Source organism: Chelonia mydas, chromosome 3 (assembly GCF_015237465.2).
Source record: "Chelonia mydas isolate rCheMyd1 chromosome 3, rCheMyd1.pri.v2, whole genome shotgun sequence".
NCBI lineage: Eukaryota > Metazoa > Chordata > Testudines > Cheloniidae > Chelonia > Chelonia mydas.
Genome location: NC_057851.1, coordinates 196,101,980 through 196,129,051, shown reverse-complemented (window position 1 = coordinate 196,129,051; position 27,072 = coordinate 196,101,980). Strand labels below are relative to the sequence as shown.

The 27,072-nt window shown below is 44.6% G+C and overlaps 1 long non-coding RNA gene across 2 annotated transcripts in view; it reads left to right on the top strand.

Moving 5' to 3' along the window:
- The window catches only part of LOC122465260, a 43,503-nt gene that overhangs the window by 2,677 nt on the left and 13,754 nt on the right, over positions 1 to 27,072 (top strand). The window contains exon 3 of one of the 2 annotated variants that reach the window (XR_006289966.1): positions 2,022 to 2,148. This is a non-coding gene — a long non-coding RNA (uncharacterized LOC122465260). Of the gene's footprint in view, positions 1 to 2,021; positions 2,605 to 27,072 lie in introns of those variants that run through there. The other variant, XR_006289965.1, reaches the window with a different exon arrangement.

The window sequence follows — 27,072 nt, the reverse complement described above, 5'->3', positions numbered from 1 at the left end:
TTTTGCAGTTTGAATATTTTTTTAACCAACTCTACCTAGAAAGTTACTAGTATGGATTGTCCAGCACATCGCAGTACCCAAACATAACACTGCATTAACAGAACATTAAGCTCACAAAGGCAAGCATTCAGAGATTAGGAAATGCCAGAATAAAAATTGCCCATGCAACCTTAGTTTGACCTTGTGTGAATGTATCATGACATGATACATTTAATGACACGAACACATACTATTGTTTCCAATTTCATCCTCCCCCAGCCCTTTGTCTGATCTCAGGTTTCCCATCCCCGATTAGCCACCAGTCCCAGTCTCCTCACCAGCTCCGAGCCCTAATCTACTCTCTTGATCACTATGTGCTTGTCCTCTTTGCATTTGAGCCAGGCTGATTCCTCCGCTATGCTGGCTGGGTACCAGCAGGGGGAGCACTGAGCACAGGAGAGACAGTCTGCTCTCAGTTCTGGTGCACCCCTCACACCCCCTTATCACCTGCAGCAGCCAGGAAGAGAAATTGCAGGAAATGGGAGTAGATTTAAGTGCATTAGAGCAGTGTTTCTCAACGACCAGTCTGTGGACTGGCTCTGGCCCCTGAGATCTCCCTGACATAGTTTAGGAAGGCAGCAAGCCGGTCCCTGGTATCAAGATGAGAAACACTGCTCTAGGGAACTTTTTGTGTGCGGCAGCAGGGTGCACATAGACAGGTAGGGCGCAGCTGGCTAGGGCAGGGTAGATTTACACTCCAGCTTGTTGCGCTGTTTGTGTAAGCAAGCCTCTATTCTTATTCTGTATGAACCAAGCCCACTAAAGCTCCTGGACACCTTTCCATTGACTCCACTGGGCTTTGGATCAAGTCCTATATGTATGGTAGATTAACTAGCTAAATGAAATGAATGCAACTTTTGGATAAACTGATTATAACTTCATTCTCTGTGGAGATGCCCTTCTATTCTGAGTATCTCACCCCTTCTTTTTAACAAGATAAACCGAGGAGTTTAAAACTTTGTCTTCCAAAAACACCCTGCAGCCAATCTAGTATAATTAGTGTGGTAGGAGATATGAGGATTTTAGTAATGTGATTTAATTAGAAGATAGTGCATGCATTGAGCTAAACTCCTAACACTGGAGCGAGCTCCCATCTACTTAATGAGCATGAAGAATTCACATGAGAACTTTTACAGATGCCCCATCTCCACCTGAAGGAAATCAGGCAAATTCCCCATAAAGAGCCAAAGGTGGTTGCAGTAATGGGAATGAGATTCAGCCTTAAGTGGTGGTGAAGCCTAGCTGGGAAAGAGCTGGGGAGACAGAGGGAGCTACAAAGCTCAGAGAGTAAGGAAAGCTTGGCAGGCAGGCTAGGCCTGGGAGCGATGCTGATTAAGCAGGGAAGAGGCAGAGAGGACCCAAGGAGAATTTAGGAGGCTGGATAAGAAATGGCCCAGGGAAAACTACAGCAGAGGGAGAGTAGCAGACCTAGCTGCCCAATACTGGGCTGGAACCTGGAGGAAAAGGTGGGAGTGGGCTCCCTTACTGGTCTTGAGGGAGGCCTACAAGCCTAGAATAAGGATTATTGAGCCCAATATGGGGGCTACAGGCTGAGGAAAAGCCCCAAGATGAGGAAGGATGCCTTTAGGACTTTCAGTTTGGACAGTTCTAAACCTGGAAGGGATAGACTTAAGTGACCCAACCGGAAGGCTGAGGAACTGGAAGAGGAACTGCTGGAGTGACTGTCAGGGGATGCTAGCCTGTTGAGGAGGGGGTGCCTAGTGGTGAGTGGACCCTGTTACAGAGGGGAGTTCATGGATTGATGCTGAAGGGAACATGAATGTGGTCATTGAAGCTGAGGAGTGAATAACTTAGTCCACAGATTTTACCTCCCCTTCAGATGCACCCAAGGTCACACAGGGAGTGAGTGGCAGAGCCAGGAACTGAACCCAGGTCTCTAGGGCTCCAGCACTCTAAACCCAAGGCTGTCTGTCTTTGCAAACACCTCTTAAATAGTCTAAACTGTGCTTTTGGTCTTACAGGGTCAGCCTGTGCTCTCGCAGAACCTCGTGACTCAACCAGCAAAATAAGCAAAGCAAACTCCTCTCTTGGGTTTAGAGGATATTTGGGGAAACAGCTTTGAAGTATTGCCTCAGCTCTGCTACCAAGGTTTGTCCAACACTGCTCATGCCCTCCCCTTGCATCCTCAACAAGCAAGGTGGTGGTTTTCAATGGAGCTATACAGATTTAGGCACCCACATCCCATTGAAATCCATAGTTATTTGGCAACTGTGCTCCCTCTGGCTCCTTGGAAAATCCCAGATTAGTATGTGTAACTGTCCTAAATGCTCCTCTTAATTCATGGCAAGGGTTGGAAAGGGTTCAGACTGTAGCGGCTTGGCCTGGCTTGCGTTCTACATTAGCAGCAAATATTGCTAGGAGGAAGGATGCGCGCTGAATAGCTGGTGTCCGAATTGACTCCAGTCTAAGCACTAAAAGCTTCTGCTCTTTGTCTCCCCAGGTAATAAGTTAAAGAGAGTTGGGAAGCTTCTCTTGGGGGAAGGGGGATTTCTTACATTCACAGGCATTTTTCAGGGATGGAAATAGGGCTCTCAATCATCTACTAAAGGAATATGGAGCAGATGGTGGCTGGCATTGCAGCTGACCATGCACGGAGATAAGGGGGAATAAAACTAGAGCAATAGCTCCGCTCTAGTCATGGCAGTGGAAAGCACAGACCCGCACATCTGATATTCCCCCACACCGTGTGGGTAGATGGAGGGAGGGGGGAAGCCTGGGCTCTCCCCTGCCACCCCCGCTTCCAGCCAAGCTAAGCCAGCATAACAGGGGTGTCTGATGCACCTGCAGAAGAGCTGTAGCAAAGTTTACCTTGTCCCTAGTAGCAAGTGGGAGAATTGTGACTGTCCAGGGCTACGCATCACCCTATACTCGGAGCATTGAGCAAAGACTCCCCCTACCCTGCTATGTGCAAGGTTACGTGCACAAACTATTCAAAAACCCCACCAGGGGTAAGCATAGTACCTGTGCAATCACTACCATGGTGCAACGGACCTAGAGCCAGAGTGTCTGCTTCAGTGAACACAAGGGTAAAGTCGATGGAAACTCAGTCACCTCCTTGACGGGGCGAAATACAAATAACCTGACAACCAGCTCCACAGGGGAAAGATCCCAACTCAGCTGAAAGGGCCCAAGATGGTTGGAGTGATCCACGGTCTGTTGTAATTGACTCTAGTTGTATGACCAGATTGTAATGTGTTTGAGGTATTTACGTAGCCCCAGTTATTACGGTATCTGAGCACCTCACAGTCTCTAATGCCCTTAGCCATGCAGCACTCCTGGGAGGATGCATTTTACCGGGGGGGCACAGAGAGGCTAAAGCCCAGACTCTTTCTTTTAAAGGCATTTAGGTGTTGTTGCACTCAGCATCGCAATCCCTACATTTTATGTTAAAAAGGGATTTAGGCACAAATGTAGCCTAGGTGCCTAAATCACTTGACAATGACTTGGGTTCATAAATCAGTTTGTTGCTGGGTGCAGCAACTCCTAAATACCATGAGAGATCTGGCTCTCAGTGACTTGCCTGTGGTCATACAGGAAGCCTGTGGCAGAACAGGGAACTGAAGGCAGGGCTGCCAAGTCCCAGGCTAGCACCCTAACCACTGTGCCATCCTCCCTCTGGCATGTGTATTCTGCTCTGAGAAAGGAGTGGCACATAGCAGCCCCACCTCGGAGAACAAAGGGTGAGTCTCAGCTCCTCCTTGGGCTAGGGAGTCAGTAAGTTATATCACACTTTTTGTGGATCAGCCCCTCCCCACCCCCTGTGCCTGGACACCTGCTCCAGCTGGCAGGAGCCGGGGGAGGAGGCTGAAGTCCAAGTTTCTCCCCTTTCCTGCCTCCTCTACCATCTCCCTGATGGGCGATGATCAGATGAGCAGCCTGTTCTCCCCCTTGCAGCAGCCATCACAGTCTGCGCAGGGCCCAAGTAAAGGAGGTGACTGTCAAGCCCTGAATGACTTTTTGTCCAGGTCCTGCTCGCACTGAAGCTTTGCTGTTGACTTCAGTGGGAGTGGGATTAGGCCAGTTAACATGAAGTGAAGTCCCATTTGCTTCTTGTACAATCAAAAACTCAGTACAACCAATGTGTGCCTGGTGTGCTTCTTTTCATGAGTCGAGGGGCGCTTGCATTTAGTTACTACATTAGTTTTATTCAAGCATCATGTAATGCCACATTCTTGGGTGGGTCATCAGCGTTGGGGATTGAACCTAAGACCTCTGGAGCTAAGTCTTGACTGCCTGAAATAAAAGAGCCCCCTCTGATAGTCAATGCTGCAGTAGATGTATCAATCTCTGTGGCCCAGCCACCACTAGAGGGAGACAGAGTACCATACGGAACGGGTATGTGTTACAATTACATAGCACAGCAATGACTGCCTGCTGTAAATCACAGCCAGTCGATGTGCGTTTGTCTACACTGCAGTTAGACATCTGTGGCTGGCCTGTGCCAACTGACTTAGGCTCGTGTGGCTCAGGCTAAGGGGCTGTTTAATTGTGGTGTAGATGTTTGGTCTCAGCCTGGAACTCTGGCTCTAGGACCCTGAGAGGTGAGAAGGTCCTGGCGTTTGGGCAGCGTTGACATACCCTGTCTGATCTGCCTTCCACAATGGCTAATGACCTTTGGTCTCTGTAGCCTCACTCTACATCTAGAGCTGAGTAGGACATGGTTTTCCCATCCCAGGAGAGTTCTTGAGACTTCGAATTTTTATCCCATCCTGAATTGGGATGAAAAGTTGAAATCTCAAAAATGTTCACAAAGCAGTAATCAAAAGTGTGGGTGCGTGTGTGTGGGAGGGTTTTTTTTAATTGTTTTTGTTTTTTAAGATCAGGTCAATTGAAACCATTTTAACTTGATGACTCTGAAATGTTTTGTTTCAGTTTTGACTCCTTTTTTTTACTAAAAGGAGGTTTAAAATGTTTAACTGTAAATTTAATTAAAACTTGAAATGAAAATCCATTTTGAAATTTGTCATTTAGGAAACATTGAAACAGGCACTGATCATTTTAAAACATTTTCAAAAATTTTTAAAATCAGGAGATTTGTTGAAACTGACCCTTCCCCACAAACAGTTGGGAGTTTGATGAATTAATATTTTCCAACAAAGAAAATGTTCTGTTGAAAAATTCCTGAGCCTCTACCTCCCTTCTTACGTACCTATTGCAGCTGCTCCATGCAGCTTGTGCCCGGTGTATATTGTCTTTGGTAGGTGAAGTGGTGGCAAAGGGGCTGGATGGTTTAGGGCTGAAACTGAGCAAAACACTTCACCAGATTCACGTGGAACTCACTTGGTTTCATGGTTCGTTACAAACTCAAGGTGCCCACCAGGTTTATTGAAAGAGTTGCTTAAGTTACTGAACACTTTTGAGTGACGCTCATCAGGCAAAATTTGTGGTTCCAATGAGAATCCAGAAGAATCTTGGCTTTTCCATTGGGGTTTTGCTTCAAGACTTCCTTTTTTGGGAGGGGTGGAGGGAAAGCTTCACTTGGCCCTGACACAGTGAAACTCAAGAGGTGCAAACTGCTGTGGAGCACATGAAGCAAAACGCTTATACAAACTCCTGCAAAGCAAAACCATGGAGTCCTGTGATGCTATAGTTGAAGCTGGGTTGAAAACCGGGCAGGTTTTTTTTTTTTTTCTTTCCCCCAAACAGGAGAAGAAATACATGATAAAAAATAAACCTTGGAGAACTGCCCCTACAGATTCCCACAAGGGAGTGGAGTTTCGGGCCCCACCAAGATTTAGGTTTCATCAAGACAACCAGACTCTATCCATTATTCTTACAGTAGCACCTAAGAACCCCAGTCTAAGATCAGGGCCCTGTTGTGCTGAGCACTGCACAGAAAAGGAACAAAAAAGCTGGGCCTTGCCTTTCAAAATTTAACAAGCCAGGCTGGACATTTCAAAAGAGCTTAAAGTCGTGAAGTGCCCACGCTCCATTCAAATTCAATGGGAACTAGGTGCCTAACTCCTTTGGCCTTCTTTGAAAATCTCGGCTATGAGTGTCCGGCAGGACACAACAGATAAACTGGCAAGGGGTGGGGTGTGAAGGCAAGTTAACCAAACAGAGTTTAGCAGAAAACAGAAAATCAAAGGCACTTGTCCTAGAGCCCCATGGCTGTGTCTACAATACCAAGGTCATATATTCTTCTTTTTTTTTTTTTTTTCAAATTTCAGCCACAGGTGCCTGTCCTTATCCATGAATTTCCCGTGGCTGCTAGCGCTGGTGCAACTCCACTGGTGAGACACCAGCCTACAGCTGCTGATATTTTTAACCATCCAATCACCTCACCCTGCTCAAAGCAAGTTGAAATGACTTGATGTGGTGTGAATGCCTCCACAGAGAATGCCTTATTTATTGCTAGTGCGCTCACCATTATCAGTGGTGGAGATGCACCAGCATTAGGAAGGGTGGGGCAAAAGTCTCTACTGTAGCCAAGGTGAATGCCATTCGATGTGCCCTGGGATATCCTCTAGTGGTTAAATGATATCTGGAGTGGCTGCTGTCTCCTAGCAATTCCCTCTAAACTCAGTTGGCCTATTACGCAGAGTGGGCATGGAGGGGTTTTCCATGTGGCCTGGGGAGCAAGCCATGGAGTTGCTGATCCTCCCACAATCAAGCATATTGTGAGGGAAGCCACCAGTGTGTAGGTCTATGTTTGCATTTAGTCTAACAGCTAGAGCAGGTCAAAACTGTTTCTGAGAAATTTTAACTTAAAAACAAGTTTTTGTTTTGAAAAATTTAGCATAAATTTTCACTTTTCAGCTAAACTTTGCAATGAATATTTTAATTTAATTTTGATAGGGAAAAAATCCCTTTCTCTTACTTTTTAATACTTCCCCCCCCTACTGTTCTACTGGAAAGGTGGGTGGGAGAAATAAAGGGAGACAGTCTAAAAAAATACCACTCTCTTTTTCCCTCTTCACCCTCTGCCTCCCCCGCTTCCCTCTGGGAAAAGACAAGTCAGTGTTACTTTCTCTCACGTAAGGAGACAGAAATTTTATGTGGAGAAAATACCCAGTAGTAGAGGGGTCTTCAATTTGGTGTTGAAAGGCAAAACAAGAACCAATAGCTGGAAGCTGAAGCCAGACACATTCAAATTAGAAATAAGGTGCCAATTTTTAACAGTGAGGGTGATTAATGACTGGAATGAACTACCCAGGGAATGCGTATCAGAGAGGTAGTCGTGTTAATCTGGATCCACAAAAATAACGAGGAGTCTGGTGGCACTTTAAAGACTAACATTTATTTGGGCATAAGCTTTCATGGGTAAAAAACCCACTTCTTCAGATTCTACCCAGGGCAATGGCAGATTTTCTCTCTCTTGAAGTCTTTAAATCACAGTTGGGTGCCTTTCTGAAGGGCAGGGTTTAGTCAAATAAAAACAATTTACTGGGCTCAATACAGGGGTAACTGGGTGAAATTTAATGGCTTATGATATACAGGAAATGAGACTTGATGACCTAATAGTTCCTTCTGGCCTTAAAGTCTATGAACAAAAACCGAGAGAGTGCCAAAAAGTGTTACTTTCTCTGAAAGTGAAAGCAGTAAATTCTCTTTACCTTTGATTTAAAAAGAAAACCCTCCCCCATGCCCAAATATTTTTGTGGGGAGGGGAGGGGAAGGATTGTGGAAGGTAAAATAATGGAGACAAGGTGGGCATTTCCCTACAATTTCTACATGGAAAATTTCAAAAATACTGAAGTTGCAGGGAATCTCCCTCAATTTTTTCACTTCAAATATTTTTTTCAAACAATGACACACTTAATTGAAAGGGTTTTAATTTTTTTTAAAAACAAACAAACTTGGAATGAAACTTCCCTTTGTTTTGGTGTTAAAAAAGCCAGTTTTTTTCTGATAGGGTTGTTACCCTCAGTTTGCTTAGAATCCAGCGGTACTGTGGAATTGCAGAATAGCTGCTAAAATGCTCGTACTGGATAGTGGCTTTTCTTTCCTAAAGTAGATTGTGAGAGGGCCTGATTCTGGAACCCCTCTCTCACATCAGGACAATATCTATTTGGATTCCACACTTTTCAGGAGTATTTTAAGAGAGCAAGCATCCAACAAAATCTCTCCTTAACACTGGCCTTTGGGCTGCTACTCAAAAGACAAGGCTCACAACTGAAAACAAAACCACAGGCAAAATATTTAGGCTGGACAAATTTTTCCATTGAAACTAGGAGTTTTTTTTAATGGAAAATAAATTTTTTCCATGCAATGCAGATGCTTTAATCATAAACCCAATTTTTCGCTGCAAAGCAAACACCCCGAAACCAAAATATTTGGTCCAAAAGCTGAGATATTTTGATTTGGATATCCTGTGGCAGTATTTCCTGGGAGTTTCCTCATGTACCCATTCTTCTCTATGGGACAGGTTTCTCAGCTGAGCTACGTCTCCCATGATGCACCATGGTCAGAGTCCCATGATGCAACCACTTTCCCTCATCATGAGGTGACATCATGGTGTAACAAGAGGGATGTAATCTGAACAGAGAGCCCAGACTATGAAAGATAGATAATGGGCACGTGAAACACCTGGACTACAGCTCCCATAAGGCACTGTGGCAGGTTTTCCAAATTGAATTTTTCTTGGTTTTGGCCAAAAAATGTCAATTTTTTTTCCTGAAAAAGGCTTTCTTCCAGAGACAATATAGCCAATTTTCCAACCAGCTCTACAAAATACATTTTGAACCCTTCCCACTCAGTTGTTTCCTTTCTAGTGCAGCAGCCACCTTCTTCAGTTTGTCTCTGTCTGCTCCTAGTAACCAGACCCAGATGCCCCCCATTTCCTATCTCTTTAAGCACCTGAGGGAACTACTCTACCGGTCTTGTCTTTACTATCTTTGTAAGGAAAACTGGGACACGGGGGGAACCAGACTCTTAGGATCCTAGTCTGGATCCTGAATGTTCTGATCCACTCATCATGCACAGTACTTGGGCTAATTTCAATATTCAGTTACAACCTGTGCAATCCAAATGAGAGATGTCATGGCAGACCTTGGCCCAATATACCTGAATCAATGCTCAGAGCCCCCCTGCCGCTGCCATCCATGAGCAAACAGAAACATAACTTCCACTGACATCAGTGAACGCTTCGTGTTCAGCGAGAGTGGGAACGTAGCCTTAAAAATCCATATTAAATCAACCTCATTTCCTCAGGGATGTAAGAGTACTGCACTGGTTTCAGCTTAATCAAAACAGATGTTTTCTACACTGCGTGAAACAGGATATGGAAAATGTGGCGAACTAATATAGATTCAAAGACAAATTCCTCACAACCACCACGGAAACCATGAGCGCTCACTAACTACTGCAAAGTGAGGTTGTGCTTTTTAAGTGCCACTCGCTGCCTTCTACAAACTGTTGCCTATGTTCTACGGACTTGGTTATATCCCCAAAACCAAAAGTAGTTGGCCAAATCCTGATCCGCTGGAAGTAAATAGAGGTTTTTGCTATTAATGTAAATGGGGCCATGATTAAGCCCAGTTCCTACACATCAGCAAGATAGGAGGAGTGGGTAATATGGGTGCACATGGACAACATTGTACTCCAAAGGTATTGTTATAGAAGTGAATCCATTCCCATAATTATTTTGCAGAGTTGGGCCCCAGCCAAGGAGTTCAGATCTGGAGCCAAATTTTCACCTGAATTTCGGGGTGTTTGAATCAGGCATCTTTATTGTTCAGCTCCATTTCTAAAAATCTCTTATCTAATGCTACCAGAACTGGAACAGAGCTCCTAGAGATGTGATTCAGGGACAGGAGAGGTAACAGTGATTATGTTCTTGCCAGAAAAGGGCCGGCTGTAAGCGCATGCTTGACTGAAGACTGTGAATGTGTCCTGCTTATATAATGACCCCCTAATGATTGCTGGGGTTTGAACCTAAAACCTTTGCATTTCAAAAGATGATACTCTCCTGTCTGAGCTAAAGAGAATGCTGTTAGCTGAAAGGCAGTAGTGGACCTCTACTTATGGCCTTGCCATGGGAGGAGACAAAAACACCCCCTCCCTCCCCCCCGGTTTTAGCATGAGTTACATTTACATCAGGTGTGAGTATTCCCCCTGTGCTTCATTTAATTTTATGGCAGCTACATCACCGTAAGAGAGCCTGTTATTCCATAGAGCTGCTTAAATTATAGGGCATATCCTGTTCTCCTCAATAGAATATTTAAAGGAAGAGCTTTTCACCTACCACTGTTAAAGGAGTGGACATGTTCCAAATCCAGGTGGCTGGATTTCACTGATGGGTGGGTTCAAATCCTTGCTCTGCAGAAGGGGGAACCGAACCTGGACCTTCTACAAGAGTAGCGGGAGGCTCCTTTTTTTTTACAAGAAAGGGTTTTGGTGCCTTAACATCTGGAGAGGGCTTATGGGTGTGAAGGCCAGGCAAAGATAGGTTCCTCTCTCTGGCCCGGATTAAAGCGCTTAACTCCCTCTGAGGGGGAGGGTCATCATTATCTCCTCGGCATTTCCTTTTGGGTAGCTTAGTTAGCTTCCTGTTCGGTGTGCTGGCTGTTGTGGCTGCCATTTTGGGTGCCTGCCTACCTCTCCTCATGCACTGTACAGTGAGTCTGGGCACCCAACTCAGGCAGCAGGGCACCTGAAGACGGGCATTGCAGCTCTGAGCTTCAATTCCACTTTGTGGCTCTTGTTCTCAGGTCCCAAAGACGTGTTCGAATACGAACTGGGCTCAGTGTAGAACCTGGGAAGGTGTCTTGAGCAGTCTGGTTTTTCGATTCTTCCAAAGTCGTGGTCAGGATTTGGAGGGGATAACCCCAGGGCATTACGTATGAAAACATCGTCTATTTCTTGATCACAAATAAAAGCACACACCTATCATATTTGCCTGTGCTTGTATTCTCCTCGATAGAGGAATAGCAATCCCTTGTTAAGCTTCGCAGCGAGAGCTCCGTTGGTGCTTGGCCATCCCTATTTGAATACTTATAAACATTAGCACTAACATTATACCAGTTTCTCAATGGAAAATTAGGAACTAAATCAACATTTTCCAAACCAAACAGAAAATGGACGCACATTATTGATTCTCAGTCATTTAATCCAGACCACGTTTATGAGCAAACTGATACGTTCCCATTGGTGATCTTGGCAATGCATTACAGTGAGTTATTCAGCAGAAAGGAGAAGAGAGGAGTCCTGGGAAATCATAAGCAATTGATCCTCTTTGTTTCTGAGTGTTTTTATTTTTCAGTCCATAACTGGTAATCCAAAGTGGATGTATATTTGTGTTGTTTATGGAAGAATATTTATTTAGTGGATTTTTAGTTAGGGAAATCAGATGCACTCAACTAATAGTCATATCTTTGGCTTTCTGCTTCAAGATGAAAACATGAGGCCTTTGCTTTTGGACTTCTGCACGCTTACTTTAGGGAGATGAATAACAGAGATCAGAAAAAAGAAAAGGAGTACTTGTGGCACCTTAGAGACTAACAAATTTATTTGAGCATAAGGTTTAGCTCACGAAATCTTATGCTCAAATAAATTTGTTAGTCTCTAAGGTGCCACAAGTACTCCTTTTCTTTTTGCGAATACCGACTAACACAGCTGCTACTCTGAAACCTGAGATCAGAAAGAGACCTAATACGAAGGGCAGATTATCCCACACACACTACTGTGGGGTTCTTGCACGTTCCTGTGAAGCATCTCTTGCAAAACATCTCTTGCAGTGTCAGGAAACAGGATACAGGATGATGTAGACCTCAGGTCTGATCTAGTCTGGCAATTCCGGTGTTCCTATGCTTTTTAAATTACTTAGTTCAAATCCTGACTGAAGCAGTAGGTGGCACTGCAGACTCTTGTTAGGTAACTTTCCACGGTAGTAACTCCAGGCCAATTTAACCTGAGCAAATGTACACATTTCCAAAAATAACAGAATTGTTTCCAAGTATTCCTCAAATATATACACCACCGTTTAGTCATTCATAATCACGTCTCTGCAAACGCTCTGGATATGCCACAAAAGAGCAGGACCTGAGAAAGGAAGAGGCTTTCTGCAGGATTCCCGGTGTCACAGAGAGACAATGGTGCTGGTGGGGTTATTACATCAGGGCCAGAACCACCATGATTTCCCCACTCGTCCATTTTACACCCCTTTTGAGGTTGCAGACCATGTCCCATCCTTCTAGTTTAGGAGAACTGGGTAGGCTCTCTTTGGAATACCACTCTTCAGTGAGCTGGTGGGATTCTGGTGTTATCTAAATCCCTCCTTCTCCCATAGCACTACCTGCCTCGTGCAAAATGATGTTGGAGGGACCTTGGGCCAGATTCTGATCTCAATTACACCAGTGTAAACCAGTACTAACTCCACTGACTGAGCTCAGAGCTCACCCTGTCCTCCTTACACCATTTTAACTTTATCTCTTTGTTTCAGATCAGAGCCCCAGATTCCTGAAAGTGAGTAACATGAAATGTAAAGTGACGTATACGTAATCTGGCCGTTAAATCATAAATAGTATCCAAAGATCTAAAATAAAGGAAACCAAGCCAATTTTTTACTAGTTACTAATCCAATGTACATGCAGTGAAGATGTACATGCAGAAGGATCTAGGGGCAATAGGCATACGTTTAAATAGATTGCGTGAAGTTGCATGTGTGAAAAATTCTCAGCAGTGAAACCAGACAAAGATGTTTGGGATTTGCTAAAAAACTGACATGTTTTGGTCTTGTGTTGAATTTGTCTAGAGAAGGAAAGGTTACGGGTAGCTTTCACGCATTCTTGGAAAGTGCAAATGTATGTTCTTATGGGCCAAAATCTTCCCTCAGTTACTCCCATGCAACTCCAACAGTGATGTGTAACCTACCCCACTGGGGCAGGCACGGTTGGTCAAACCAGGGCCATCAGCATTAAGACCACGAGCATTTGGCATGCAGCAGCATTAGGAGACTCACAAAACCTATTATGTGGCTCAGACATTAGGTAGAGACATAGATGCACACTTTACTTCTTCTCCGCATATGGAGTATGTTTTCACAAGTGACTAGGCAGTGGAGAATGCAAGTGTACATATGAGAGCATGCATCTGAATTTGTTTGCACAGATTCATCATGGCCATCATCTTCCCTATACCTTCTTCTGGCTCTTTTTGATAGGTGTTACTGGGTGCTGAGGCAGATGGGAAGCTTAATGAACCTCCCCGGATTTTGAGGAGGTCCATGTTTCTCTTGGTACTAGCATGCCAAAGAGAAAAAGCTTTGGTTTTGTGCTGAAGCTCTTGTCCCCTTCACCAATGGCTCACCAGAACCCACCACATGGTGAACCATGGGGGAAGCTGTGACATAAATAATGATATTGATGGTTGTTCTAGACAACTGCATTGCCCCAGAAGTGGGTGCTGTTTTTAATTTGATTTCCCCCATCACCCTTCTCTCTTGAGAAGAGCAGTTGTTTATCTTTGCCATCTCCACTCCAGGAGCTCCTGGTGCAAAGGAGAGAACAATAAATACAGACAGCCGAGAAGCAGCATAGTTGAGGTTTTCTGCCGCAGGATAAACAAGCTGTTGATTATGTTTCCCTTTGTCTGGAATCCACACCAGGAGCACAGTCTTGGAAAGCCTGAATCAATTAAAACAAATCAGTGCCAGGGAGTTGTAGAACAAATGTAGGCCTGGAAGGAACCCAGTACTACTCAGCTGCTTTCCAACTGCAACCCTGAGAGATCAGACATGCTCAGAAAGGGGGCTATGTTGGGTCAGGTTTATTAAGCGAGTCACGGTTTGTGAGCCATTCTTTATCATTTTTAACTTGCCATCCACGTGAGAGTCTCTGATCCTGCTGTTTATGTGTCCCGCTGCTTCTGCCCTGCCCAAGGTTCCTTCCTGGCTTCAAGGTATTCTGTTAGAGTGGGAGGAGGCTAAGCTTAGGCCTAGGAGCTGGGTTTGTGTTTGCAGGCATGCGCTGCCTCGCCAGAGCTGCTCGCATTTGAAAAAGGCTTCGAGGCTCAATTCTCACCAAATGATCTTGGCGTTCAGGGCTATGTTCAGATGGAATTTAGCTTATTTTTCATGGGCTGAATCCTGGCAACCTGTGTGCAGCCTGAGTAGTGGGATGAACACTGGTGTTGTCCTCAGACACATGGAGGACAGGAATCCTGCAGATCCCAGTTCAGGGGCAATCAGCGGGCTGGACAGGCCCACAACCTGACCGCTGCAAGCCCTGGAGTTGTTCTTGGAGCCAGGATGCAAGTTAGGGAAGCTTTCAGGACTGGCCTAAACTGCAAAAGGAGTCAAAGAAGCTCCCAGCAGTCCACAGGTGCAAGCTACTTCTCCTCAGCGGCTCCAGCACGGGCACAGGAATGAATTCCCTTCCTTGGGAGAGGTCTGACTTTGGCAGTGGCAGCTCATGTTTCCCCAGACTGACCTCTAGCAGAAGGAGAGCAGAGACCATCTCTAGCAGGAGGGGGCCCCTGGGTTCCCAGGCAGTGCTGTCAAGACTGTAAATTATGGTGTGGACACTGGGAGTGAGACTGAGTCAAAGGAGCTGCTGCAGATTGACACTACTGTGACAGGGGTCAGGACTGGGTCTCCTCCTTGCATCTGGACCATCAACTCTCTTTTTGAGACTGCTCCTGTTTCAACACCCATGTAATCAATCCACACGTTTCAATACGAACTTATTCTGCCATTAGGGTAAAGGTCGTCTGTGCAGGAGACCGCTTTTTCAGGGGCTGGTGGGAGTCTGCAAAATGAGCCTTCACAGGAGTTCAGGACCATCTCACCCCACATCCCCTTCTGCTCCAAGTGCATGGCATGCTTCTCCAACCTGCCTTCTCTCACATCCACACACACAGCAGCATAGGCCTATAAATAAACAGCAACCCCAAACCAAGAACTTACTGAAACAAAACACTCCAGAGCACCCCATGTCTCCCTCCTGAGGAGAGGAAATGAGCGCGAGAACAAACCACACGTGGCAGATGTTAGTCATGTGGGTTACTGTTCTCTAGGCAGGTGTTTGGTTACTACAGTGAGGAGGCCGGGAGAGGAGCCTACAGATAATGGAATATAATTACTTATTGATAAGATATAAGCACCTAGAGGCTCCAACCAAGATCAAGTCCCTATTGTCCTAAACGCTGGACAAACACAAAGTGGGAGACAGTCCCTTCCCTAAAAGCTTGCAGTCTAAATAGACAAGGCCGGGGCAACCGAGGGATGATGTGACTTGCCCATGGTTCTGACTCCCAGTTTCTTAGCCAGTAGACCATGGTGCCTCCCACTGGGTTTTATTATGCAATTCTGGCACCAATAAATAGTGATTCAAATGACTGTGGCTGCATGTGCATCCCCTCCCTCGATGGTTGGCTTGTAAAGCTGAAATGTCATATTTGCTGTATTCCATTTTGAGGAGTCATATTCATGCTATTGCTAATTCCTTGACTCCTGCCACTGTTTTGGTGGGGAGGAGGCTGGTTTTCAAGTGAGAGCCAGCTAATGGGATTTACAAAAACATCTTAGCAGGTCAGCTACCTAACTCCGGCTGGAAAAACAATCTGGGCCCTAATTATGTAGGGGGTTGGATGCCTCAACTCCCCTGGAAGCAGAGGGAAGACGGGGGTACAAAATCGGATCCATCGTTGTCGAGCAGCATTGCCAAATAAGTCACCTGCCACGTGTGGTTTTGAAAGAGCTTAGATTTCTGCACTAGGCATTTCACATCGCAAGAGTTCTAGCATCTCTCTCAGTTCACTGTATCATGTAGTGCATGCACCATCCTCTCTAGCCTGATTTCCTGCTGAGACTGTCATGTAAATACAGCTCTTGTCACAAGTCGAGTCTGCCTGTCAGATGTGAGTTACTGTAAAATTACACTTGTGCTCTCAAAAAATGTAATTTGGGTGGTCTGAATTCTAAGGGCTGAGAGTCAGCGGAGCTAGGTGGCTCTGGGATGCTTTGTAATCTACAGCTGTCTTCACAGCCTCCCTGCCCCTCCCAGACCTGACGGGGGCTTTTCAAAAAATCAGTGGTTTCAGGAGCTTTTTGAAACGCCTGATTTATTTCTGGACGTTTCACTTCGGCATGCTTGTTTGGGAAAGGATGTGGAAGCTATAAACAGCCGTGTGGCGAAGTAGCTAACTGATGTCTACAGATGGGAGAAGACAGGTCAGAGCTGCTTCAATTTAACTCCTGCTTTTTGGGAGGCAGAGGCGAGAGATGCAAGGGGACAATGGTCAGCGGATATAAGGGAGAGCAAGTATCGCCGTAACAAGTGGCAAGTGACACAGATATTACCAGTTTGTTTTCTCTGGTTCCTGGCAAGGGTTGGGTTAAGGGGATCAATTGGTTCAGAAAAGAAATCAGACCCCCACTACCCCAGCTCTCCCTTACGCGCCCCTTTAAGTAAATAAATAAATAAGCCTTTGCACATGTCATCAAGCTAGTAGGCTAACAATGGTCGTGTAGCAGGGGCAACGGCGAGCTGTAGCACGGGGCAAGCTGCCCTGAGTACAAACCTGCCCAGGCCCTGTGGGTACATACTCTGGGCAGCGAGCCCGTGCTGCCACTCCTGGAGCTACTGGTCTTTCACTACTATTTTTGACACGGTAGCTTGACGAGAGCCAGCACAAGTCAGTTTACGTGAGCTGGGAATCGCACCCCCGGCTCCGAGTGCAGACCCAGCCAATGGTGAAAAGACATGATGCTGGTGTTGTACTTAGATCTAAACTGTGTGCTGCAGAACCGGGAAATTCAGAGTGAAGATTGCACTGAAAAGAAATCTAAATGTGTTAAGGTCACAAAGGCACAGTTGGGGCACCCAAAGAACCTTAACTCTGCCCTGTAGTGACCATTCAGTGGGAACTGTGGGTGCTCATTGAGTCCTTGACGGGGGAGAGCTCCTCCCTCCCCCACCCTGATCACCATTTCTTCCAGGGAAGTGGGGTGCATGTGGAAGTCTTCAGTCCAACAAGCCCCTTTGTTCTGACACTTGGCCAGACTCCAATACAGCAGCCAGCTGTGGTGGAAGAGCTTGCCAGCACATGGGGGATGCACCCCCTCACACACACACGGTGATTTCCAGGAGCTCTGTTGCTGTGACAGCCTGGAGAACGGGGCCGGTTACGCAGGATCCTCCTTGTTGGTGGCTTTTTTCAAATGGGGAAATGAATCGTGCTGAGCACCCACAAGAGCCACCAGATTTTCACGGGGCTCAGCTCCCCTTGTGAAATTTATGCCTAGATTTTTTTTCAAAAGTGCCCTGGAGCACTTCTGGAAACGAGGCCACTTACTTGTGTGTATGAGCTCTTTCAAAAATCGGACTCCTCGGGTCTATAGGACATAAAGCAAATCAGAGCTCCACACAGCACGGCAGCAATTTCACAGGCCTGTCTTTATTTGCTGTGCAACAGGCAGGGAATTTTCTTTTCATTACTGCATCCTTCACGACTGGCTGTAGCAGGGCCAAGAATCACATAACCTTACCCTGCACTCACGTTAGCACAATCCTTTAAATCAACATTGCTATTGGAGGAAATTGTTGTTTGGGAAATTGGGAGCATCCAGTGGTTGGGTGTGGTGTGGTATGTTTTTATTTCTTGCCAAGTCTCTCTTTCTCTGGACTCAAATGCCTGTCTAAATACAGCACCCCTAACACTAGCCGTGCTGTCTCACCAGAGTGGGCAGTGATTTAAATTCACTACATCATAAGCTACAGTAGCAACCAAATGTTGTCACTGCAATTATTTATTTTTGAGACGGGGAGAGATCTCGTCTGTGCACAGAGTTGCATCAGCTTAACTAAAGGTGTGACTTTAAATTGATTTCAGGTATGTCTATTACTGCAATCCCTGGGTGTGACTGCAGCTTGCGTAGACATACAGAAGGTAGTTTTGATGTAATCAGAGCAGTGAAACCTTCAGCGTAGACTACCTAGAACCCTGGGTAATTACTTGTGGGACTAGCCTGTGCAGAAGTGTGTGCTGCCGTGGCTTTACTGCTCTGCTAGCTTGTTGAAAGCTAGGGGTTTGTCTACATTACTTGCTGGATCGACGGGCAACGATTGATCCAGCGGAGTTCGATTTATCGCGTCTAGACTAGATGTGATAAATCAACCGCCAAGTGCTCTCCCATCGACTCTGGTACTCCACTGGAGTGAGAGGTGCAGGCGGAGTTGACGGGGGAGCGTCAGCTGTCGACTTACCGCAGTGAAGACACTGAGGTAAGTAGATCTAAGTACGTCGACTTCAGCTACGTTATTCACATAGCTGAAGTTGCATAATTTAGATAGATTTCCCGCCCCCACAGTGTAGACCAGGCCTAGTTCAGACATCCCTACACAAGAGGGACAATCACACCCACTGACTGCAGTGCATGCATAGACGTAGTGTAACTAGTGGAAAAGGTGACAACATCATCATAAATCTCTTTTTTCCAAAGCCAAGGTTGGGTAGGGTTGAGGTTATGAGCAGATTCCAGCCTCATCTGTTTTGAGCCACTATTTTAGCCTGTTGAGGTGTCGCCTGGATGGTTTTATAGACCTGGCTATACCACTGTCTCCTTGGCCTTCCATGGCCTTTCTTCAAACACTCATCCATACAGAACAATTTAGGCAGTCGGTATGGGATCATTTTAACAACATGGCCAAACCATTGCAGTGAGTGCCTTTTGATTGTAGTCACACACTGAGCTTTGTCTTCTAAGGATGTCATAATTTTGTAGTTGATCTAGCCTTGTCATAGCTAGGATAAGGTGGAAGCACTGCGTTCCAAATGTTTGCCACTTTTGCTCCGGGCTTTTTGTCAGTACTCATGTTTCACAACCATCAAGTAATATGGGAATGATAGTGTTGTATATAATCTGGTTTTAGCTGTCCTGGATGCTCATTTAAGATTCCAAACATTTTTATTCAAGCACACAACCATTCTGCTGGCAGTAGCTAGCTGCTTGTTGATGTCATCTTCAGAGCAGTTGTAATATGTTATGATGGAGCCCAAGTAGCAGAAACTGTCTACTTGTTCAATGTCTACCTCATTAATGACTAGTTTAGCCGGTTTCTTGATTTTTTTTTTTCTGATGTTACCATTAGTTTGGTCTTTTTTTTTTCATTCATTTTAAATCCCCGTTCTCTGGGTATTGTATACAGGTTACTTGTTGCTTCTTGATTGTATTTCTCTGTAGGCATTTTACAATATTGTTCGCAAAGTCAAGGTGATTGATAATTTGCCCCGATATCCTGCAGCCTTCACCAACATTACTTAAGGGAGTTGGACGAGATGTTGTCTAAGTATAGAGTGAGTATGCATCCTTGGTTGACTCCAGTTTCCAGTTGACTTCTAACTGTTCTTTCAGTTCATCACAAACTCATACTATCTTGTCAAGCTATACAGCAACTTCATTGCACTGTGGCCCCCTCCCTTCTGACAACAAAAATTACTGCACAGTCCCATGCCACGGGGCGCCCCAGGAAGCTAAGTTGCTCACACTTGGTCTTCAGCCCAACATGGCAGGGCTCTGGCTTTGGCAAGGCTGGCATTAGATTCACTGGGGCCAAGGGCAGAAAGTCCAAGCCTGAGCCCAAAGTGCAGGGCTGAAGCCCGAGCCCTGTGGGAACGAAGCCCTCAGGCTTCTGCTTTAGCCCCTCATGGTGGGACTCGGGTTTTGGCTTTCTGCTCTGTGCACCAGTGAGTCTAACACTAGCCCTGGTGACCCCATTAAAATGAACTCGTGACCCACTTTGGGGTCCTGACTCTCAGTTTGAGAACTGCTGAGCTATACTATACAAACTGCAGATTTTGAATCAACTTGCTGCCAAAGCCGTACCACTTAATTGGTTTCCCGGGCCCCTCTCTGTTAACGGAGTTAAGTGCTTTCTTAAAATCAACAAATGTGCAAAACAGGGATTCATTGATCTCTGTGTCTCCAAGATTTGATGAAAAAACAAATATCTGATCCACGGTGGAATATCCAGGTCTAAAGCCAGTTTATGACTCACCGGATTTCCTCTGCTCTCCTTTTCATTCGGCTGAGAAACACTGTACAGAATGCCTTGCTAGGAATGCTTACAAGACAGCATCTTCTGTAGTTGTTGCAATCCGTCGGTCACTTTTCTTAAAGAATGGTACAATGATTGAGCACTGCCAGTCTTTGGGGACTTCACCCTTCATCCAAATGAGGTTAAATAGTTTACAGAGGAGCATGACCACGCTTTTTTTCTGCCAGGTTTTAACACTTCAGGAGGTATACCATCTGGACCAGGTGCCTTGTTGGTTTTCAGGGACCTGACTGCGTATTCAGTTTCTGCTTCCAGTATGTGTTCTTCACGTTTGCTTCACAGCTGATAGCCTCGAGGAGAGCTGGGTCAACTTGATTTTTCAATGGCTGATGAAAATATTCTTTCCATCTTTTAAGCTTTTGGTCATAGCGTGACTGATGTGTTTCACCTCTGCCTAAAGTTGTTCTACTGTGGTAGGCCTAAGAGAAGGGGAAAAAGGCCACCAGTGGTATTCTGAAGGGTTGCTATAGGGTCTGCATTTTTCAGAGCTTTGACACAATCAACTCCCATATTTTTGTTGTTGTTGTTGCTGCACATTTTAAAATATTAAGTCTGATCCTGATTATAGCAATCTCTGCCCAGTGGTCTGAGTCTGTATTTACACTTCTGTAGATCTTGCAGTCTAGTATGTTTGATTTCCACTGTTTTCTCCCTAAGATGACGTTGATCATGTTTCTTGTATTAGCATCATTAGAAATCTATGTTTCATTCTTGCCTGTGCCGAAACTCTGTGTGTGTTATAAACAAGCTGTTGATTGCTTCAAGTCTGTGATATCTATTGCCCCACTCATTTCTTAATCCTATTCCTTTTCCCATGATGATCTCCCATCTGTATTATCACTCCGAATCTTGGCATTAAGGTCCCCTGTTATGAGCAAAAAAGGCTGCAAAAATGAGCCAAAGGCTGGATGGATATGTTTATTACAGATTAAGCCAGGCTCATTTCACTTTAGTTTAAGTCAGTTAGGAACAGGTTTTAGCAAATTCAAAATAAGCCACTCTTAAATTGAAATAAGAGTGTCCAGATGGGAGTTTGCACCAGTTGGATTAAATTGGATTAACCAAATAAGGGCAAATTTGTGTGTAAATAGTTCAAGAGACGACTTCCGGAGAGTAATTTATGCACAAACTTCTTCTAAATCACTTAGGCACAGTTCCTCAAAGGTATTTAGGAGCCTATCTCCCATGGGAACTAGGCACCTAAATACCTTTGAGGATCTAGGCCTTAGGGGCTTTTGAAAGTTTTTCCCTTGGTATTTATAAGTGATGTTAACCAAAGCATGAACGTATGTGTTTGTAGAATCATGATCTTAGACTGTATGCGTCTCCACTGTGTTCTGTATGGCATTGAGCATATTGTTGGCACCCAACCAATAAGCAATAATAATGCACATCGTACAGTGCTACCACATGTTTGATTTACTCATAATCACCAAGGGCTTGATTAAAAAAAAGCCCATTAATTTAAATAGCTTTTGGATCAGGCCCTAACAGTGTTTCTACAAACTTACAGGCTGGAAATATGGACTTCCCACACACAATTCATTGGTCTTCAAGCAGCAACATAATGGGTCACGCACAGCAGTAACATAGAATAAAAATGTTAAGGCACTCCTTGATCATTCAGTGCATGAGATGCTGGAAGAAAATTGTTCTTTGCTATCATAGCTTTAATCCCAGGCTAAAGTAATATTGCTTTGTAAGACAGGAGTTAGCTTTTGGGTGTCATGATGAACCTAGGGAGACTTCAGATTTGAGAAGTTGCACGTCTCCAAAAAATGTTTCAAAATACATTTAAAGAGGCAGAAATGTTCCTTGTGTGCTGCAGAATAACCTTGCTTTATTTTCTACTGTATGTAAAAGAATAACCTACATTAGGTAAGGAAAAGGTCTATTAAGTCATCTACTCCATTTTCCTTCCAGTGCACTCTTTGTCAGTATAGTGTAGCCTTAGACATTTGCTTCCAGATGTGACTGCAACGATGGGACTTCTGCCATTTCCTTGGGCTGGAAAGGAGTTTGGAGTGTATATAGCCATGGCCAATGAGACCTGAAAAGGATTATAGTGCTCTAATGGATTGGGAGCACATGGATGGAAAAATGCTTTGTCGAAAAATATATTTCTCTGTGTGTGTGTGTGTGTTGGGGGCTATCGCTAAAGAAAAGTGGTTAGGCTGGGACTCAGGAAATCCAGGTTCAGTTCTGTCTAAGGTAGTTATATGGCCCCCATGACCATCCGAACACCCTACAGTCTTTCAGTGTATTTACTCTCAACACCCCTGTGAAAAAGGGAAGTACTATTTGACCTCATTTGACAGGTGGGGAAACAAGGAAGTAAGTAACTTGCTCAGCAGCATGAAGGAAGTCTGTAGTGAAGCGCAAACTTGAATCCAGGTCTCAAACCCCACGCTACTGCCTTAGCCACTGGACCAGTCTTCTTCAGAATTATTTGCTCTTCCATGCGCTTCTGGTGTGACCTCGGACAAGTCACTTCGCCTCCCTGTGCGTCATTTCCCCATCTGTACAATGGGTATAATAGCTTGCCCTATTCAGATAGGTGTTGTGAGGATAAATGCATTAAAGACTGTGACATACTGAGTACAGTTATGGGGGCCAGATAAGTACCTAACTTAGGCAGAAGTGTAATTTCTAATGTACTGAGAGACCATAAATTATACTGGGTTTTCAAATGCTGTAGTCTTCGAAAGACATCCAGATTAAAAAAAAATCTGGGGAAATATTTATCTCAGGATGCTAAGATGATAAGCACTCTTGGGATGTGTGTTTGAAAGTTGTAAATGTGTTACACCAGCAGCTGCTATTTTATGAGCTTGGGATAACAAAATGAGTTGTCTTTTGGATAAATGTGTTCCTGTTATGGCATCTGATAGCTAAGCCTGTGTCACTGTACTCACACCTTGCAACAAGACTGAGAGACGTAAACTTTGCTCTGATTCCTAAATGCTGTTCTTTCTGTTTGGCACGATAAGAGAAATTCTGATCACTCTAAATGCAATTTGTTCTGTTCTTTTCAAGCATATAATCCCAATACAATGCACCACTCGGGTTGGGTGTTTTTAGGGCATTTTTCAAATCCAGAGTAACAAAAGCAGAGACTACTTGGAGGTTGAATTGTCACATGCAGCTGCACTGATAAAAGAGCAACCCCCTAAATGCCACGGCAGTTCTGGTAAGTTAGAGGCAGTGAAGTTTCTCTAAAGCAGCTGCTTTCCCTGCTTTATCTGGTTTCTCATTGAAGCCAGTATCTTTCTGCCCTTCCTATGGCATTCCTAACTCTGTCTAATGCACGTAACACAGGCAGTATCAGCAGTGGAGAAAAGATCATCTGGTACCTGGTTTTGAGAAGAGATGTCTTGCTGTCCTCATTAGTTTATTGCCTGTGGCTTATATGTACTCAAAACAAACCAGGTGATCAATCTTAATTTATTATAAATTCTAGGATTGTGGACTCTTGGATGGAACTCTTCCTTTTTGATCACAAATGGAGAGTAAAATGGTGCCTACTAAAAATAGTAACCCCCTTCTTAAAAAAGAGATCAAAAGCACATAAAAACATGTAGCTTCCCTGCTTTCGCGGATCTTTGGAATCAACTATGTCTCTACCCCACTTACTTTTCCTGACCTTTGGGTATCTAACTCAGTGCCTGCTCCCTACTCTATCCACCACCTCTTAACTGAGAAACGGGTGGATATTGTCATAGGCATCAAAAGGGATGGAGCTGGTAAGTTGGTTTTTTTGGTAACAAAACAGAGGATCTGGTCAGCCTAGCAGCTGTGGTGTTGTTCTGTCATGTGAGGAGATCCAAGTACAGAATGGATCCCAGTAATTCAGTCCTTTTAAAGTATATAGGATCGGGGCACATCACAGGGACTGTGTGCATGGCTGAGAGGGGCAGGTGCTAATGTAACTCAGATCTTCTGCGAGGAGTCTAACTCTACTTACAGCTGGATACTGGAATGGTACCAGCAGGGACACTGCACTCCTGAGAGGAGAATGAGTGCCACATTGGCAGAAGGAGAGCTGGAAATACATGGGAACGACGGTGCGTTGCCATTGTTTGGCCTCCATGTTGTAACTAAGCAGCCAGAGCGAAAGAGGCCCAGTTTTGTTTAGTCTGACCTTCCACCAGGAAAGCTGTTTTTAGAATGACTGTGGGGGGGAGTGGGAAGGGGGTTGGTCATTTACAGCCCATTGGAGTTGATAAATCAGGCTCTCTCTGTCTTCCATCATGAGAGAGACCACAGCTCCTCAGCACTAGCCTACTTCTGACACCACTGTGATGCCTGTGGAAGAAATCTTGATGGGCAAAGGGAGCAAGAAGGAAAAAAGGACCGCCAGGCGATCTCAGATACTGCACTCACCTAAAAGAAGTGGCCGCATCCCTGTCTCTGTTCTGTTCCCATTCCTCTTCACCTCCCTGCTGACAGGCGCTATCTGCAGCTTGGAGGCGTGCCAACACCAGCACCACTTTGTGAGTCAAGTGTCAGGACATGGCATGGAGTGATACTGCCTGCAGCCTCCCCCTGTCCTTAGAGATAACAAGGCCAGGTGCTCTTGAGAACCAGCGTTCAGTTCCCATCACCTTCCGTCAGGGCTGGAATCTCAAAAGGGGCAAGTGGCAAGTCTGCGGCTGTTGACAAGTCTGAGGGGAAGGGGTTGCTCAGCATAGTGACTTCCTGAGGAGCGGGAGGGGGTTGAGTAGAGCTACATGAGCACACTGGATACTCTGATATGGCGCGGGACTGGATTAACACCAGTTTAGGGTCCGGCCATAGATCATACAATTAAACAAGAGAAAAGAAAAGAATTAAGGTTTCCCACCATTATTTATTGCAACAGTGCACATAGGTTCCAGTCAGGATTGGGGTCCTGTTGTGCTAGGCACTGTATCTACACTCCTATATGTACACTCAATCAGATTGGCTAACTTTAAGAATAAAATTACAGCCAGGATTATTAAGGGAGCCTAAAGGATTTAGGCCCCCAAATCTCATAGAAATTCAACAGGAGTTGGACATCAAACTTCTTTAATAGCCTCTGAAAATCCCAGCCTTCAAATGTAACCCAAAGGAATGTTTCTTAGCTCACACTCTGAACCTGGGAGCGGTTGGGTGCTATCCAGTGAGGTGTCACTGCTGAGGAAGCACGTCACCATTGAGCTACACCCATTCCAAAGCAGGGCAGATCAAAGCAGGCTAGAGAACTTTTAGTGTGCTGTAACAGAGTCCATGTGGCCAGCGAGTGTACTGCACGCTAGATTTACACCCAGCTTGTCGCGCACTACGTGTTCATCTGGACAAGGCCCTAAGGAGTGTAGTTCGATGAACCACCAGCAAGATGACCCAAGCCAATTGCAGCAACACTGTTGCATCACTGAGCGTGTGGTGGTCTCTCCTACAGATGTGGTTTGTTTTCCACAGGGGACTGAGGGCGTTCACAGTGTTCTTATCAGATAATGCCACAAAGCAGAATAAATGAGGGGAAATGGAAGGAAAAAAATATTTACAGCCTATTACAAGAGTAACTTGCTTCTGCAAAAATGAGACCCAAGAGAGAGACAAAAATAACTTGGGATATGTTTAGTTAAAATAAGGCTGAATCTCAACATTTTGGCAAGGCTAAGTGGAAGCATCAGACACTAACACCACATCTGTGGCCAGAAATGTTTTGGACTCAAATGTTAAAAGATCAAATGCATGTAACATGTGGTACTCTGTTTAAACCCAAATGTTCATACCACTCAGAAGATTTTCAGAAACTGATCCCCGATACACCTTCTAGCAATACATCTCTACAATCCAAGAGCATTTATTGCTCAATAAGAAACAGTGTTGACAGGATACTGATGCAGAATAAACATGATCTGTGTGAAAATGCAGAAGCAAAACATAAGAAGCCAATGCCCTCTTATGGCTTTCTTCTTCAAATTCTTAGTTCTTCAGTTTACATGATATTTCCTCAGCCATGAGTGTTATCAAGGAGTTAGAGCTTAATTTAACTATTCACTTTTTTTAGGCCTATGTAACATTTGGAATGTTGAACTGGCATGCACACTGGTTCTTTGGACAGTTTACTGGGTTCTCCGGGCCTTATTCACATCCCAGTTTTGCTAGCAGCAATTCGGTGCCACTAATAGTAACAATAGTAGTAGGAACTCTGATATAGACTGGTGGCATCTGCTAGAGGTCTAACCATGGTATCAGCGAGGCCTTTAGACCAGTGGTTTAAATGCTGTATTAGAGCTAGTCAGTGTTTTTTGTTCAAAACTTTTGGATGAAAACTGGTCATTTTACAAAAAACGGAAACTTCAGAAAAAAACTTTTTTTCTTTTCCCCACCGAAAGCAGAAATTCTGATCTTTTGAATTGTTGGTATTTGGTGAAAAAAGCAATTCTCCCACTTCGCCCTTTTTCCCACCCCTGTTTTTGACAGGAAAGCAGTAAAACAATGAAGTTCCAAAGTTCCAAAAGGAAAGGCATCTTTGAAAAGTTACATCACGCCAAAAGTGTAGGGGGAAAAAAGAAGAAAAATGAAAAACACCATCCATTCTTAATTCCATTGCATTCAGTGACAAAAAGGAAAGGTTTAAAAAAAGAGGGGTGAAGAAATTAGGAAAAAGACAACAAATTGAATTTTCAAAATTGGGGTCTTAAGTATTTGAAATGTTTCTATTCAAAATTTTTAAGAAATTGTTTAAACTAAAAATCGTTCCACTTTTGGAATGAAAATTACTTCAAAATTTCAAATGTTCTCTTCTCATTATTTCTCCTTTTGTCAACCATCTCTGTTGTCTAAGGTAGAGCTTCCATTAGTATTACCCTTTCAATCCAATCAGGACTTGAAGGATAAATATTTAACTAGGGGAGATCTTCTTACCCTTTTACCCTGTCTTTATTTGTTAAGATAAACTACTTTTGTTTGTTGCTTTAACGAAGTCATTAGAACCTCCCTAGGTTTTAGCTGTTCATGGAATCGTAGACATTACCTCATTCCA